Source organism: Mytilus edulis, chromosome 8, assembly GCF_963676685.1.
Source record: "Mytilus edulis chromosome 8, xbMytEdul2.2, whole genome shotgun sequence".
NCBI lineage: Eukaryota > Metazoa > Mollusca > Bivalvia > Mytilida > Mytilidae > Mytilus > Mytilus edulis.
Genome location: NC_092351.1, coordinates 87,202,901 through 87,221,902, shown reverse-complemented (window position 1 = coordinate 87,221,902; position 19,002 = coordinate 87,202,901). Strand labels below are relative to the sequence as shown.

The following is a 19,002-nucleotide window of genomic DNA, read 5'->3' as shown; positions in this document are numbered from 1 at the left end:
ATTTAAATCTATTCACAATTGTCATGGACTTTTAATACCAGTATGGCGCTGCATCTATTATATAGCCTCCTTGTCTATTGTTTTTTTTCTAGATTCCCCTTTTTAATTTTTAATTGTAACTACCTTTTGTGACGTTCACTTGCATTTCTTAGTTTTCATAGAAATATTATACCCCCTTAAATCATACAACACATACAGGATATTCAATTCTTGTATTTAACGTCCATCTATTCGACATTCCTTAGCGCCATATCTGAGAAACAGGCTATATATATCCTCAATTTTAGAATTCATTCATACATTTTTGAATTCTTCAAAATTGTCAGAAAAAAGTGTGTTCTACAAGGATCACCAGTCCTTCGTCTTTCCTCTGATACCATAATTACTAACATATATGCTACATAGTTGAAGATGCATCCTTATGAGTAGGAACTATTTTGTTTTAAATATGGACTACATTCCAGTTTGTTCTTTTTTGATAGGGCCCGATTAGGTGGAGTTATATCTGATAAAGTCTATCCAATTCTTTTGACAAAGTAATCCGCTATAGCTCGTGATAGGGGCGCCTTAAAACTGCATTTAGGTATGAATATTTGCTCTCTGTTGATGCCTCACTGTGACTTTGAGGTGAAGTAAAACAATAAAAGCGTTGTTCCTTTGTCCTGTTTGTTTCGTGTGGGTTTTTTTTTTGTTATCATTTCTTTTTTTTTTTTAATTTTGTGTCGTATCCTTTGATTTTCTCTTGAAAAGATATTTAAAAAAAAGTCTCCCGTGTGATATGTCTTACGCTGAAGTCTTTGAAAAACAAGTACATTATTTATTTAAATGTGTTGTAATTCACGACCAAATAATTATACATATGCCAAGTCTAATTTATCTTAACATTAATACCATTGTCACAGAGTTCTTCCTTTTAATTGCTGAAAATATAAATTGATAATGTTCAAACCTAAAACACTTGTAAATTAAAACGACTAATTAGGACGGCTCCGGGTGCGGGAATTTCTCGTTACATTGAAGACCTGTTGGTTACCTTCTGCTGTTGTTTTTCGAAGGTCGGGTTGTTGTCTCTTTGATACGTTTCCCATTTCCATTCTCAATCTTAAATATGTCTTTTCTTCATAAAAGCACACAAATACACATTTAAAACATATAAAAGAAAACAGTCTATAAAAATGAACGAGAAATGTGTATATTTAGCAATATCACAGTTTAAACTATTTAGCTTTATAAAAATTTGGTATGAGCATCACTGATGAGTCTTATAAAGACGAAACGCGCGTCTGGCGTACTAAATTATAATCTTGGTACATTTGATAACTATTTACACCACTGGATCGATGCCAAGGCTAGTGGACATTTCGTCCCCGAGGGTATCACCAGCTCAGTAGTCAACACTTCGGTGTTGACATGAATTTCAATAATATGGTCATTTTATTTTTATAAATTTCCTGTTAACAAAAGTTTAAATTTTTGGGAAAAATAAGGATTTTCTTTTTCCAGGCATAGATTTCCTTAGCCGTATTTGGCACAACTTTTAGGAATTTTGGATCCTCAATGCTCCTCAACCTTGTTATTAATTGGCTTCATAAATATTTTGGTATGAGCGTCACTGATGAGTCTTATGTAGACGAAACGCGCGTCTGGCGTACTAAATTAATCCTGGTACCTTTGATAACTATTAAAAGTAATTGCACTGTGTGTTCATTTATGTTTTGCCTGAAAAGTACTTTTAAAGTTGTTTTTTTCTAATGAATGTATTAAAGGACCACTGTTTGTTCACTCGATAAAATCAATTTATCTTAAAAAGAACTGAATCGTTCAAATTCTGGTAGTTCCGTATAATGTCTGAAATAAATAAAGGTTCTACACGAGCATTGCATTTGATTTATGCATTCTTAAGTAAACTTTAATGGCTTTATTTCCCCTTCTTTAATTTGAGCTTCCTAACTTGTTTAACTTCAAATGATGTGCGGTTAATCATAACTTTTTACTACTTGAACTCAACTCAATTATCACCGGGTTTGTTCTAACATTAGAAAAACGACAGCTGCCACATGTAGAGCAGGATCATGCTAACCTTTCGGAGTATTTGAGATCAACCATAGAATTTTGGTGGTGTTTGTGTTGGTCAGTCGTTAGGTTTTTTTGTTCTTTTTTATGTATTATTGTTTGTGTGTTGGTCTTTATCTTTTTTTAGTCAACAGTAGTCAGCACTTCGGTGTTGACATGAATATCAAATATGGCTATTTTTATAAATTTCCTGTTTACAAAACTTTGAATTTTTGAAAAACTTTTCTTATCCCAGGCATAGGTTACCTTAGCCGTATTTGGCACAGCTTTTTGGAATTTTGGATCCTCAATGCCCTTCAACTTTGTTATTTGTTTGGTTTATTACTATTTTGATATAAGTGTCACTGATGAGTCTTTATGTAAACGAAACGCGCGTCTGGCGTACTTAATTATAATCCTGGTACCTTTGATAACTATATATAATTAACCAGGTTGTTGTCTGTTTATTTTTGACTTATGTGTTTGAATGTCCTAATGGTATCTTTCCCCTCTCTATTTAACGCTTCGGTTTGCCTTAAAGATATGTATGTTGAATACCATTCACACAAAAAAAAATTGATCACAGTCGAAATACCCTATCAATTAACTTGAAAAAAAGATCAATTCATTCGACAAAAAAAACGATGCCATCAGGACACTGTAGCTACCGTGTATTATTATTTTGATCAATTTTACTGTCAATAGTTTTAATCAAATTTGTTATTGTTACAGGAAAAAACCCATCCAAAACTAATGGCGTATACATGTAGCTCTTTGACGTTATTTGTACTTGAAAGAATAATTCTCGATTTTCCATTGTGTTCACAAGTTTGTGGTACACTTAATTTGTAGAAACATGAACTCTCCCTTCTCTCAATTATAGTTTTTGTCTATTTTTCATACGAAATATTTAATTCTTATTGTGCTTTATAATGTTTAAAGAATAATGTAGGCGGTGATTTACCCCGATAAAGTATAGATACTAATTACTCTGCGAGGTTTGGTATGCCATAAAACCAGGTTCAACCCACCACTTTTATTCCCCTTTAAAAGTGTCCTGTACCAAGTCAGGAAGATGGCCATTGTTATAATATTGTTCGTTTCTGTGTGTGTTGCATTTTAACGTTGAGTCGTTTGTGTTTTCTCTTATTTTTGAGATATTGAGATAAGACGTGGCACGGTACTTGTCTATTCCAAATTCATGTATTTGATTTTGATGTTATATTTGTTATTCTCGTGGTGTTTTGTCTGTTGCTTGGTCCGTGTCTGTGTGTGTTGCGTTTCGGTGTTGTGTCGTTGTTCTCCTCTTATATTTAATGCGTTTCCCTCGCGTCGGTTTTAGTTTGTTACCCCGATTTTGTTTTTTGTCCATGGATTTATGAGTTTTGAACAGCGGTATACTATTGTTGCCTTTATTTATCCTGGATGCAATACACATAATGAGTATTTTTTCTGGGTATTAATCGATAAATTTACCGAGTTCTATTGTATCAACATAATTGCATCCATTCTAGTACTCTCGCATCAGTTCATGTCTCATAAGGCAGAACATAGGTAAATATTATAGCATGTTTTTTTTTCCATATTGGCCTTAGGTTTCCTCAAGAGACTCCCATATCGGCCTTGAAGTTAAAAGACATGTAAAAATCTATAAAATGTATCACAAATTTTAGTGTTGCAGAATAGAGGGGAACAAATCCAGTTATAACAATTTAAAGAAACATAACAGCTTAAAATCTTAAACATTTTATCACAAACGTGTCGTTAAGGATGCAATGAAGTCACATCATTTAGAATCAAGGCACAATAAACAATAACCTCTTGTTTTGCCCGTGAAAATTAGAACTTATTACATGATATAGGCAAAACCCGACGTTTTCGTGACAAATATCTGATAAAAAATGATACACAATATTTGACATCGACAGAAATCGGATTCTCCCTTCCCCCTACACACACATAAAAACGTACATGTTAACATATGTGTTACTTTTTTAAAAATATAGCCTATTCCCTCCGTAAGCGCTTTAGAGGGTAGACTATTACTTATTTGTAACTGACTATTAATAAAATAAAGGCATTTGAGAATTAGGAAAATAAACGTTTTTATAATGATGACATATTTTATTTCATTATAAACAAAAAGAAAACAAAGTTAATGCAACGATGCTGATATCTGTATACTAGGCTAAGTATATGTGTCTTTGTTTTTTCATATTTCTATAAATGTTGACGATCAAAATCTGTTTTGCATGAATAACAGCTGTAACGTACAAAAGTAAAATATTCAATTTGTTCAATCAAACAGTTATGAAGACAAACTTTATTTTGAGTTTTTTTTTTCTTCCGATTGAAGGAAAACCATTGAAACCATGAAATGAATTGGTTTTTTTAAAAGGACGATTCAATATTCGTTTTGATGTAACATGTTTAATACGATATCATTTAGTTGTAAGAGTGATAACTCAAGCATGTTTTCTAGACTATGAATCGCTGTTAAATTATCTTGGTTAAAATTTAAACAGAGGTCTAAAGGTTAACTGTAAATCATTTTATCAAGGATTTAACAAAGAGTTAAGTTTAGCCACATAATGAACAATATAAAATTTCCTAGACATAAATTTTCACAAAGGGTAAGGTTATTTAACCCTTGGTTAAAATCTAATCAGGAGATATACAACTGGGTCATTATAGTAAAGACCATTCTTAAATATCAAATAATTTCGTGACCTCGAACCAAATGATCTCTATCAACTTTGACTATATTATTTATAATTAAGATTACTCTATTGTGTAATCGCAGTTATGACCCAGTGTATATAAATATTAAATTAGGGGTATCTTCCTTTTTAGGCATTTATATATATAATATATTGATTTTTTATACAATGGTGTAAGTAAACTAAACTTAATAATCTCAAAACTTATACTGCTGGACAGTAAATGAGCTACGACCATATTCATTTACTACATTACAGATGTTGGTCTAATATATGACGTCAAAATGCTAAATTTGTGTTGTTAACTGATTGAAAGTGCACAAATTATGCACAGATTACAGCTAAAGTGTACAAGAAAACAAACTGCGTGGTTCTATTGACAAGCTAAGAGTGTCAGAAAACTCATATTGGTGTTCCCAGAGGAATGTTTATATTTATACTGCAAGTTTAGAAGTTCAAGAGACGATATTCAGTTTTGAGCTGATTTTTCAAAGGTATTGTCATAAAAAATGAACATAGAATCGTCAAGGGTTCCCCCTTTTGTTTTGCTTTGGTATATCTGTCTCCCAGGTTTGTGATGACTTGTTTCTGAACTATTTCATAGGCCTCTACAGATGAAAGGTTAATTGAAAATTGCCACCCAACAGTTAAATCAATCAATCTTTTAATTGGAGGCATACATCTAATAACTGAGACACAGTTTTATAGCTTAAGTATTTTTAAATTAAGGGTTTAAAACAGATTTTTACTACCATTTGACTTGAATGTGTTGTTTTCATTCAAGTTGATAGGACACTTTTTTGGCAGTTAATGATAAATGTTATAAGTAGTTATACCAAAATAACACACTGTAATCACCAGCATCACCTTTATCTGACATTGGATTTTAGGCCTTTGTTGGGGGTCAAAAACAATTGAACTTTGGATAGAAAAATCCTTGAAAGCAGGAAATGAAAAAATATCTTTTATTCAATTCAAGAATAATGTATATCAAATGGATAATATTAGTTAATTGTACATTCTTAAAGACTATATGAAGTAATTCTTTGAACTGATTACTAAGACAATTCGATTTGTAGAAATTTCATATTCCATTTATATAAAAAAAAAAAAGTAAATGAAATATAAATTCTTACAATGTCAAGTTAGGAAAATAAATCTTAAGAACACTTCCAAAACATTTATTCTAAATAATTCATCTAGATCATGTAGATGTTCCCTATAATTATATTGTTTAATCTCTGTTGTACTTTATGATCTTTATTTAATACCTGACAATTTTATAACATCTGTTAGTACCCAATCTCATAATCCCAATAAAACTAACTGCCCAGCATGTTTGACATACAAAAAATGCTCAGCATAATTCAGACATGTCCTAACGTGAAATGTAATACAATTCATTCAAAGGACATTGGTCCGGTAATGATTTAATGTTTTTTCCAACTTTTTGTCGCAGGAACTTTGTGAATAAATTTTACTAGTAACCGAGGCGAAAGACAACCGTTTTTATTTGATAATTTGGTAGATTAATGTAAACAGTTTCAGAAAAAAGTATCACACAAAGGCATTGAAATTCAAGTTGGATATTCTCATTCTGATGTGCATGTAACTCAGTTAAAACAGGGTGGTGAAATGAAATACTAATGAAAGGATTAGAATAAAACACAAACTTTAGAGATAATATTTTTTAACGGTAATTCTAAAACAACTGGTGTTATACTGATTATGGTATCTGCAGTTACCACAATCCCAATGTGGCGGAGGGAGAAATAAGTAATATCGTTTTCTGCTAATTTTTTCCATGTAAACATGTTGATTTTAAAAGCACAAGGTTGATCAGTTCTGTTTTGGTGTGTGTGTGTCCTTATTACCATATATGGTCTTGTTACAAAAATGTAAGGCATCAACAATTCAAGAAAGATAATCGTAAATACAAGAAATCTGTTTTATATTATTATCGTAACTTGATTATCAGATAGTCGTAAATTGGACGTGATAGGAGCAGTTTTTCAGTAATAATATATTCCTTAATTTAAATGATATAAGAATTTAATTTATGAGAAAAAAAAACCACAATCAATTGATAACCGTTTTTGCGTGCCGAAGTACCGGCAACTTGGCTGGTGATACTCTCTTGGAGTAATAGTTCTCTGAAAAACATGTCGACCGAAAAACAAAAGAAGTATTGATATTATAAGTAGCAATTCTTTAAATTCTGATTTCATGTGACTTCATTAGACATTTTCCCTAGTGTTGAGTGCAAATTGAGGTGCATATTGAAGTAATTTATCGTAAAAACAGTGTAGTTTTGCTGATTGTTGTTGTACAATATTATACAATATGGCGGACGGAGGGACAATTCAAAAACCCAGACTAAAACGTATGCTGAAATAGCCTCTTCCGAAGATACATCTTCAAAAGATCAGTCAGTAAGTGACGTAAAACTTATTTTCATAATGGAAGATGATTTATTTGGCTCTAGTAAGCCCACAAGAGATCAATAGCTCACGCATGTCGAACTATATAAAGCAGTTGAATACCTTGTAGACCCCAGTCACTTAAAAGGCTTACAAAGAGTGAGCGGAATGTGGAGGTTGTACTTTGATAAACACGAGGACAGGGAAAAAATGCTTACCAATGGTATTGTCATTCGAAAGAAGCTTATTCAAACTTACGCCAGAAATCCTATGGTAGCTAATAATGAAAATCCATCAAACATTTGGGTGAGAGTAAAAAATATACTCTGCTCAGCGGATGATGGACTAATCCAAAGAGCATTAGAAGAGAAGAACTGTATTGTACACAAAATAAATAGGGAGAGGTTAAGAGTTGATGGGCGTCTAACAAACTGTCAGACAGGTGATCGCTTTGCTATTTGTGATCCCATCCCCACACCATTACCAACAACTCTTTTTATTGGTAAATATAGAGCTATAGTTCTCCACAAAGGTCAAGAAGACACTAAAAAAAAACAGTCAAATGCAACAAATGTCTGCAAGAGGGGCATAAGTTTTTTGAGTGTCCAAATGACTGGGTATGCAGAACTTGTGGAGGCAGTGGACATAAATCTAATTACTGCACTACTTGTCCGAATGACTGGTTGTGTCAAACTTGTGGCAAATCTGGCCATACAGCCCAATATTTTAATGCTGAAACTGTTTCCTCCAGTGAAGACAGCCAATCAGAATCCGATTCTGATTCCGACAACAAATCTAGTCATCAGCATGAACAGGAAAACAGAAATAATTAAAAACCAATTGTTCAGAGAACAATTGAAGGTCTTTCCACTGAAAACAATGTATTTTAATATGAAAGTTGTAAAATTAAGTTTAAAATGTCATTTCAATCGTCAACTGATAGGTTATTGTACGCTGATCCCAGAAATATATGGTTTCTATACAATATTTTTTAAATAAGGGAGATAATTTGTTACTTTCGGTTTGAAAAATGTTACTTCCGATAATATTTGAATATTTAATTGACACTGATTCCAAAAAGATCTGGTTCTATATACTTTTTTATTAATAAAGTACAAAAATAGCTACTTCCGGTTTACACAAGGTCACTTCCGGTTGTTTTTTTCAAGGTTAAATGGTTTGATACCTTTTGCCAAAAGTCTCATGGATATATCATGTATAAATATGAGCTGAAAGCAAAGGTCAAAAACTAGAACGTCAAATTAATCTATGACATTTAGATCAATTTCAAGGTCATAAACCAATAATTTGTGAGTGTGATGTCTATATAACAGATAGAATACATTCAAAGAAGAAAAAAATAAATACAAGTACATGTAAAGAGGTATTTAAAAATATGGTGAATATTTCAAATACAGATAAAAGTCTATATGAAGACTGTTTAGAATGTAAAGCTATCTTTTGAATAAAGAGACAAAAACTTGATCAGAAACAAACACTGTTTATAAGTCGCTTAAAACTGGTACGGCATTCATGAACTGTAAAAGCATCAGCATCACTTTAAACGATTTTGTTGAAATGTCCAATATAATTCACTTATATGGATCTTAGTTAGGCAGTAAACTAATTCAATTTGATAGTTCTAAGTTTGGGATTAATATACTGTCAAGGCGCATTCTTCTAGCATGTCTATTTATAAATTTCCATAAATGGTTAAAATCCATTTCAGTTAGAATATCAATTTCACAAAATAATGATGTATCCACACTATATTGCAATGTAAATCCTGCATATGATGTTTCAAATATAAATACTCCTAGAATTATTCATTTGTTTACATTCCATATAATGCACATGTTGACTGTAAAAATAATTCAGGTAGTCGGTAACTCATACAAGGCATTGATGTTGAATCTGAAAAAGAAAAGAAAATTTGTTACAAGGTAGAATGTAGCATATTTTATATAAATACCGTAAGTGTCAATTTTAACATCAAAATAATTACACTTCAAAACTATCTAAATCCGATACATTTTATTTACCTATTTAGAGAGATTTTCGGAAAGTCGGTAATGAAACTAAAAATAGATTTAAACTTTCACAATGCTATGTATAGATCTATAAATAACCTGGTGTTTATTTGGGTCATAATCAAGCTCGATAAGCAAAATTTGTGTTGGCATTTAAATGGATTTTTAGAACTGTTTTCTATAACAACAAATACAATTAACTACTATGAACATTAAAAATCTTCATATTTGTTCATTAAATTGTCAAGGGTTAGCAAAGAAAGATAAACGCTTTAGACTATACACATGGTTTCAACAACAAAAGTGTGACATTTTAATGGCACAAGAAACCCATTTCTCAAAAGATATTATAACTAAAATTAATAATGAATTTCATTGAAAACACCATCACAGTCTAGGCAAAACAAATTCGAGAGGTGTTTCTTTCTTTTTACGCAAAACACTCGATTTTAAAATAATAAATGAATTTAGTGACAATGAAGGAAGAATAATTTTAATAAATTTGGAAATTCAAGATAAGCTATTTACTTTATTAAACTTATATGCACCAAATGAAGTCCACGCAAGGAACACATTCTTTAAAAAAGTACATGGCTTGATTGAAGAGCACAGTCTTGGTGCATTAATTGTAGGAGGAGAAGTGAACGACCGTCTATCTAGTTTAGATACAAAAAATCAAAATCTTCATAAAAAGTTTAAAAAACCAGTAAATAATCTTAAACAGGTAACTTATAGACATTTGGAGGCTATTAAATAAAACAAAAAAAACCCCAATATACATGGAAAAGGAAAAATTCTACAAATGGGGCAAGTAGAATCGACTTTTTTATAATAAGTTCACAAGTACGCATGCTGACAGTATCAGCTGACATCAGACCAGCTCAAATTTCAAGTACAGACCACCAAGCTATTTCTTTAAAATTAGATAGTTATTCAAGTAATCGAGGAAAGGGTTACTTTAAAATGAATAATAGTATATTAGCTGACTTTCAATATCAAGAAATAATAAATAAATTGATTGATAAGTATGAGAATAAATTTAATAAAATCTTCTTACTCAGTGGGACTTGTTCAAAATTGATACCAGAGACACTGTAAATCGAAAGCCAAAGAAAGAAAAAATAAAATCAATGTTTTGAAAGCGAAATTAAAACTTTAAACGATAGGTTAGATACATTACCCACAGACACAAATACAAATCTTTTTAATGAAATTAAACAATTAGAAAATGAACTAGACCATATATATATATTCATTAAAAGCAAAAGGGGCTCAAATTAGGTCAAGAATCAAATGGGTTGAAGAAGGTGAAAAAAAAATACAAAATTCTTTTTATCTTTACAGGCAATCAAAAAAATCTATTAATAAGTTATTGTCCCAAAATGGGGAGGTAACTTTAGATCAAAGTGAAATTCTTGATATGAGCAAAGAGTACTACAAAGTCCTATACAAAAGCTCCAACCCAGATACTGAAATCTTAAAATCATATATTGAAGGAACAAAGATTAATCATTCTTTGACATCTTCTGAAAGTAAACAGGTAGATGGTAAGTTAAAACTAGAAGAGCTAACATCCTCCATTTTTAAAATGAAACTAAATAAAACACCTGGGAAAGACTGTTTAACTGTAGAATTTTACAGACAATTTTGGCCAAAACTGAAAAACATAGTTTTGAAAGTCTCTAATACTTGTTATGATAAAGAATCTTTATCTAATACCCAAAAGATTGGGATAATATCATTAATTTATAAGAAAAATGACCCTTTGTCCTTGGATAACTACCGTCCAATAACTTTATTAAATATAGATGTGAAATTAATAACATATACTTTAGCACAAAGACTTAAGAAAATCTTACCATTAATAATCCGTAGAGACCAAAATGGATACATAAAAAATCGCTATATAGGATTCAATGTGCGTCAAATTCAAGACATCATAGATTATTCTGAAAATTTTAATATTGAAGGAGCTATACTATTTATTGACTTTTCTAAAGCATTTGATTCACTGGAATGGGTTTTTATGCTGGAATCATTAAAGAAATTTGGGTTTAATGAATCATTTCAGAAGTGGGTTAAAACCCTATAGTATGACATAAAAGGATGTATCTTAAATAACGGATTGATTTCAGAAACCTTTAATATTGAGTGCGGAATTCGACAAGGGTGTCCTTTTAGCGCTTTATTGTTTGTTTTATCAGTTGAATTACTTGCTTGCAGAATAAGAAACTCTAATGATATACAAGGAATACAAATCAAAATTGATAAAAAAAAACTCATAGTCTAAAAATTTCACAATTAGCAGATGACACAACTCTTTTTTTTAAATCTAAAAATGAAATGAAGCATGCACTTAATATAATTGAAACCTTTGGATCGCTCTCAGGACTCAAACTCAATAGAAACAAAACAGAAGGTATATGGCTAGGTAAACTTAAACGTTGCAAAGACAAATTTGAAAATATTAATTGGAAACATAACGTAAAAAGTCTTGGTATTTATTTTGGCTCTCACAAGAAAGAATGTCAAAAACTGAATACAGAAAAACAATTGGAAAAATCAGAAAAAAATAATTAATGATTGGAAAAAAAGGAATTTAAGCATGATTGGTAAAATCACTATTATCAAAACACTTGTCATACCTAATATAACATATATTGCATCACTAATTAATCTGTGCAAAGAAACTATATCTAAGTTTAAGAAGATTATATATAATTTTTTATGGGAGGGTGGTAGTGAGAAAGTTAAACGCTCAGTGCTAAGAAAAAACTATTATGAAGGGGGGTTAAAAATGACAGATATAGATTCTTACAATGAAGCAATGAAAATAAGTTGGGTAAAAAGGCTAGCAGATGAAACTTGGGCAAACTGGAAAATTATTCCAACCTATTATTTCAGTGAGTTTGGGGGTAAAAACCTCATATTTAAAATGAATCTGGGTTCTCATAAATCATTAGAAAACATAAAAAATCTGCCTACTCTTTACTTAGAAATCTTAAAATGCTGGATTAAAAATGGTGGCGGGAAGACAAAAAAACCTGAGAACTATTTAGATATCAGGAAACAAGTTATATGGGGAAATCAATATATTAAGAATCAAGGCAAAAGTTTGTTTTTTAAACATTGGATAGAAGAAGATGTAATTTTTATAAACGATATAATCGACGATAAAGGAGAAATTTCAAAAAAAATCTTAGACAAACTTAAAAGGAAACAAAATTGGATAGCAGAAACATGTATTTTACGTAAAGCTATACCCAAATCTTGGAAGGAAAAATTAAAGAGTAAAACATCTATAAATACTAAAATTCATTTTCAACATGATATAAAGATGAATAGCCATGGATTGTATTACAAACTGGACAAAATTTCATTCAAAGAAATATATAATATTTTAATTATATCTAATAAAGAGCTCCCAGTAGGATTCTATGTATGGAAAAATCATTTTACTTTTGATAACGTTACTTATTTTTTAAAGAAGAACCTTATTTTTACGTTCCATTGTTTAAAGATAATAGAATGAAAATGTTTAGATGGAAATTACTGCATAATATTATAGCAATTAATCTTTATTTGCACCGTTGGAAAATATCTGATAATCCAAATTGTGTGATTTTTTCCAAATGTGATAACTATAATCATTTTTTCTTTGAATGTAAATGGGTAAAACATTATTGGTCAACAATTTATGACATATTTATGTATTTTAATATAGACCAACATGTCTTCTGTCTTAAAAATCTTGTGCTTGGATATAAAATTGAAAATATTGAATATAATCCACTTAATCATGTCATAACAATGATTTGTTTTGTGATTTATAAATGTTTTTATTTATCAGAAAAGAGAACTAAATTTGTGAACATGTTGTCAGTTCTAAAAAATGAAATTGAAACACAAATGTTATATCATCCAGATAGTCTATGTTTGAGAAAATTTCAGAGGAAACTATTGAAACCTTGATTATATTTATTTTTTATGAGAATTAGACCTGATATAAATACTTCAGTCAGTATTTAAATAACAAAGAATCAATCAATCAATAATTTACAAATCAATCAAGATCAGGGGTCAATAGCTCCTTCTTTGATCTCTTCAACATATTTCATTATTACTTACCAGAAATATTTGATTTTTATAAGTTTAAAAGTTTACACATTTGATAAGTGACTTAATGACTGCAAAAAATTACTCACCACTTCATGAAATAATTTGTCAAGCCACGAGGGCCATGAGGTCAACCATGCTTGATCATTCTACTTTCGGTTAAACTAGTTTTATATAATCAAAACAAATGACGGACAAAAAATCCGTTTTTTTGGGTTTCTTTTTTATAATTTCTTTCTTATATGATTGTTTATATATAGGATCACTGAATAATATGTATGTATTGTGTGCTCGTATGAATACTTTGTAAAATGCAACTAACACACGATATAAATATAAGATATATTTGCTAATCAAATCCCCTGGTTTCATTAGCAATTAATAACACAGGGATGAACCTTAGCGTCATTGTTGTAGCGCTTAGGGACATTATTCACAACCAGGAATGAAAATATTTAAAGTTGAAAAAAAAAAAAAAAAAAAAAAAAAAGGAAAACATGTCGACCCGTTAGTACTTATACGATTAACTGTACTAATGTTCATGTGCTTCAACATATGCGTATTTTGACAACTCACATCATGGCTCTTCAGTGACTCTCGGGGACAAAACCTAACACAATCGTTGCAGAGAAGAAAAACCAAAGTATACCCGAATCAGGAAAAGAAATCGGAGCTTTGCACGAAGGAATTAATTCTTGTGACAAGTTCACTTTAATGCTTTGTCAATTTTAAGTAATGAAAAAAATAACCGTATTTCAATGCTAGTACCTAATTAGTAACTTATCTTTATATATATGCAAGCGATATATCCGGGTACTGATAGCCTATTAACAAAGTTTGTTGGTCCCATGACCCAGTGGTAGTAACAACATTGAGAACACCTATTGTTCCTCTCCAAATGCGCTTTCGACTCTAAATGATGACGTGAAAAAATGATGCATTTATGACAGCAAATATGAGATTGATTGATTATTGTTTGTGAAAAATCAAGTGGCAAATATTTCATGCTCGTTAAGGACGAGAAAAAATAATCAATAAATGTGTCATGTAAAAGAGGCCGTCCGGGATGAAGGTCATTAAATCTTGACTGCACTAGAAAATATGGATAAATTGGGAAAGGACTTTTTTCTTAGAAAATACCCTTTAAGAGTTATTGTAAAGGTTATTAACGTGCAGAGAGTATTACATACTCACTACAAGAAATATCGGATATAACGTTTCCATTCTAACCGGCCGCGTCTATTTCCTTTGTCACCCTTGTAATTTGTTTTTAAGGAAGAAGGGACTATTATTAGACAGAAGGAATAAGAAAGAATAAGAAATCGTGGAATAAACTAGGTGCTTATTCATAAAAAGAAGGAGATCACAAGCATGTTTAACCATGTTATATTCTATGTGCCCTGGTCCATGGTCAATTGTTGAAGGCTGTACAATGACCTGTAGTTGCTTAAATCTACGTCTGTTGGTCTCTTGTGGATAGTTGTATCATGGGCAAACATACCACATCTTTTTTTATTCATTTTGATTGTTAAACAGTTATAAAATTATGATTCAGATATATACAAAAATTCGCAGATAATCTACATTAAGGTTTATAAAGTGATCCAATCTGTGTTGAAAAGATTGGAAAAGTGGTGTGCATTATAATTGTATACCGTATCGTAGTCGTTGAAGTATGGTGGTATAGTATGTACCACTATCACGTTCGTTGTTATAATGACACAATTTATCTTCTTTTTGTTTATCAAAATCATCAAAATCAGCAACTATTATCATTGAAATATTCTGCAGCTACGATTATCTTTCACAAGTTATCATTGAAATATTTTGCAGTTACGAGTATCTTTGACAAGTTATCATTATTTATTTTGGAGTTATGATTATATCCTAAAGTTTTCGGCGGCTATCATTTCGGTAACGAAGCCAAACATGACATTTAAAACAAAAACACACACGGAACAAAACAGTACAGATTAACCTGGCGGCTGAGTTATTCTTGAAAACCACACGTATACATGAAGAAATTAGCAGAAATCGATTTGACTATTAACCTCCGCCATATTCATGATATTGGAAGTGTGGTAATTGCAGTTACAATGCTCAGTTAAAAATCAGTGAAAACGGAAACATAGATTGAAAATTTGAATAAAAACAAATCTTTTACATGGAATAGAAAATAGAAAGATCGTAATTCAAAATAAAGAACATAACTACTGTAAACGCGGATATGAGTGTATTGTTTTGGAGAGGATACACTTCATTTTATAGAAAACTACTAAATGAAAATCTAATACTTTTTGTTTTCCGTGGTTTCCTAATCTTCGAATGTGTTAACTGAAATGAACAACACGCAGTGTACCACTAGCTTAGTATGATATGCATACCTTATTTGGTCAACTTAGATATCTCCCGGATACATTGAAATATATTGAATAAGTCATGCCTATCTATATTTTAAGCTGAATAATTTAGTACCCTCCATTTAGCATCGTGTTGCTAAAGTGAAATGTAGAAATACATATCGAAATGTTTTAGCGGATATTATGCTAGCTTTATATTTTTTTAACATATTATATAATATCATCACATCGTTTTGACAATTTGGAGAATTTAAGAAAATTTCTAATAAAAGAGGGGAGAAAGATAAATGAGAGACATTCAGTCTCATAAATCGAAAATAAAATGACAACTCCATGACTAAAAAACAAAAAGACAAACAGACAGACAGGCAAAACAGAACAAATAAAACTAAAGACTAAACAACTTGAACCCTACCAATAACTAAGGTTGATATCATGTGCTCCGGAAGGGTAAACAGATTCTGCTCATTAATCTGTTGAACATTTTCAGTACGAGGTAAATCTGAGTGTAAATAGTTATCAAATGTACCAGGATTATAATTCAATACGATAGACGCGAGTTTCGTCTACATAACACTCATCAGTGACGCTCATATAAAAAAATTGTAAAGCCTAACAAATTCAAAGTTGAAGAGCTTTGAGGATCCAAAATTCGAAAAAAACTTGTGCCAAATATATTTGGCACATCATACTACAAACTTTAAATGCATTCGGGTGCAACATGTTCTATTCACTGGTATGGAACAGTTGTGTGTAAGAAGATGTTATTATTTAATTTTAAAACAAATTTGTTTAAAACAATCGTGATCTGTTTTAATGTATAACACAGATTTAATCTGCAGTTACATGATTTCAAGTTAAATTTAAGTTAAAATATGCATGTGCTCTCTGATATGATTTTTATAAAGCGATTGTTTGAATGATGAATGTCGAACAGAATTAAAACACTCAATAATGCTTATACATGTTATACAACAAGACCATGTTTTATATACATTTCTATTTCTATGTTAACGTAACATAATAACATTTTATAATACATTTACTACATATCTAATTACATACTATCCTATATTTAAAAAAAAAATTCTAGTCCGTAACTCCAATTATTATTTGTCATTATTTCTTAATTAATTATCATGCGTTTGGTTTGCAATCTCCAATGATCCCAATCCCAGTAATGCCAATGTTTGCACAAATTGTAATGAAAACGAGAATATTACAGAAATAACCCAGATATAGATCGGTATGACAATTAGGACACTGACAGCTATCACTATCGTCGTATTCATCGGGTCTGTCCTGTTTTGTACAGCAACAGCAAAAACGTACTGTTCTGGAAGGGGTTTTTGAACTGGTTCCTTGTTCGGTTGTTTGTTCACTTGTTTTCGTTTTGTCGGATTCGGTTCCTTGTTTACAAGGTTGGTTATTATCGTGATCACTTGTTAGACTGGACTTGTCATTTATAGGTGTAGGTGTCTCTATCATTGTAGTTAGTATTGGTATTTTCTCTTGGTTCTTTTGTGCTCGAACCAAGGCAATATCATGCTTCTTAATATAATGACCTCTGATGACACTGACAAAAACGAAAACTGTATGCGACACCAGTGAAACACTAATAAGCGTTAAGAGATGAATATAAAAAGTATTGCTCTCGCCAAAACCCAAAACTGCTCGCAACTGTGAAATGTTCGCCATCATAAGCGACACATCTGCAATATTTTGAATATATTTCTTGCTCTCTGAAAAGCGGTTTTGAAAGTCAATTTTATTTTCCTTTCTTGTAATCATTGGCTAAAAAAAAATATTAAAGTTATCAAACACAAAAACTTGCTTTGCATTTGATTAATTTATTATAAAGATTCAATTTATTGTATGTTTATTGCCGATCATTTAGAGAATTTATGATACGGGCTGTCTGTGTTAAAATAACCGAATACATAGGACGAAGAATAAAACATAGATCGAAAACAAAGTTTTACAGATTGCATTAGGTTAGTGAATTTATATCAGAGAAAACTAAACAATAATTACATTCTGTTATTTTGGGGGCTGTATAGCGGTTTTTACTTTCGCAATATAGAATGAATCCTTCTCTATATGTAGAAGCACGACAGGTGCGTTATGTGAGGTATGATCTATTTAGTCTATCTAAAATTTTTTTTAAATTAAGTGTTTGTGGTCTCATGCACTCTTGTTTTCAACATTGTGTTGTTGATTCTTTAATCATGTCGATGAATGATGTATAACATGTAGCCTTCAAAGGTTCGTAATTTTTCTTTCGGAAGATATCTTTTTAATTGTTGTTTTTTGTATCTATAAACAACATTTTTTTATTTATTCCCTGGCGACGCGCCCATCTTTCAACGTTCAAAATATATCCCATTCCATTATTGGTTGTTAGAAGCATATATTTGTATATTCATAATCGCCTGTTGTCTAGATTTAGTTTTTCCACTGTATTATTTGATTCGGTTCTTTTTTGTTTTCTGGTTTTATCTTTTTCTTTAAAAAAAAAACCAGTAATAATTACCTCTGCTTCAATACAAATTATCTTCCCTTGACTCATGGCTGAAAGTATCAATATTTTAAATGATTATTAATTTATAGGTTAAGGTTTGATAAATATTTGTTTTAATCAGTTTTTGAAATCAATTATTTTGGGTTTGATTGACTATTGACGGTACTAATGCTTATCTGGTGCAAAATCATTGATACTGTTTATATGTTATTTTTTTTTAAATATAGGCTACTTGATATACCAAATGTTACAAGACGTCATTAAATCTAAGTCATGTTGAAGTTGACATCTTCCTAACAAAAAAGGAAAAGAAAATGCAATTGGTCCTGCTCCTTGTAGGGCAAAAATCATTTTATTGACATAACAAGTAATTAATCCAGAATAGTATTAATAGAGTTTTGTACTATACTTAATAATGAAATAATAAGTATAACAATGAATATATGATTATCATTAACATATTTAAGGTAGAGTTAAACTTACCTTTTATTAGATTGTCAAATATTTTAAAATGTGATGCAAAATAAAGTATTATTTGAAACGCACTGATGTTCACATCATATGCATTTTAAATAAAATGCTTAATAAACCTTTTTGTGTTTAATGTTCCATACGGTTACCTTTCATTCAAACACAAAATCATTTCTTCCATTTGTGTTATAAGTGTACTGTATTACATAAGTTTAACCGAGTGTGAAGTATGTACATTTGTGTAAATATCTTTTTCAAAATCAAACATTTGATTATTGAACAGTTTGAGAAAGCATAAAGTTTAGCAAAGTT

General features: G+C 30.7%; 1 long non-coding RNA gene across 1 annotated transcript; it reads right to left on the bottom strand.

Annotated features, from left to right (window-relative positions):
• Positions 1–16,393: 16,393 nt before the first annotated feature.
• LOC139486536 (uncharacterized) lies at positions 16,394–18,796 on the bottom strand. The gene is made up of 3 exons (XR_011655599.1): positions 18,703–18,796; positions 18,232–18,269; positions 16,394–17,492 (listed from the first exon to the last, which is right to left on the bottom strand). It is a non-coding gene; the product is annotated as an uncharacterized lncRNA (long non-coding RNA).
• Between the last annotated feature and the right edge of the window lie 206 nt (positions 18,797–19,002).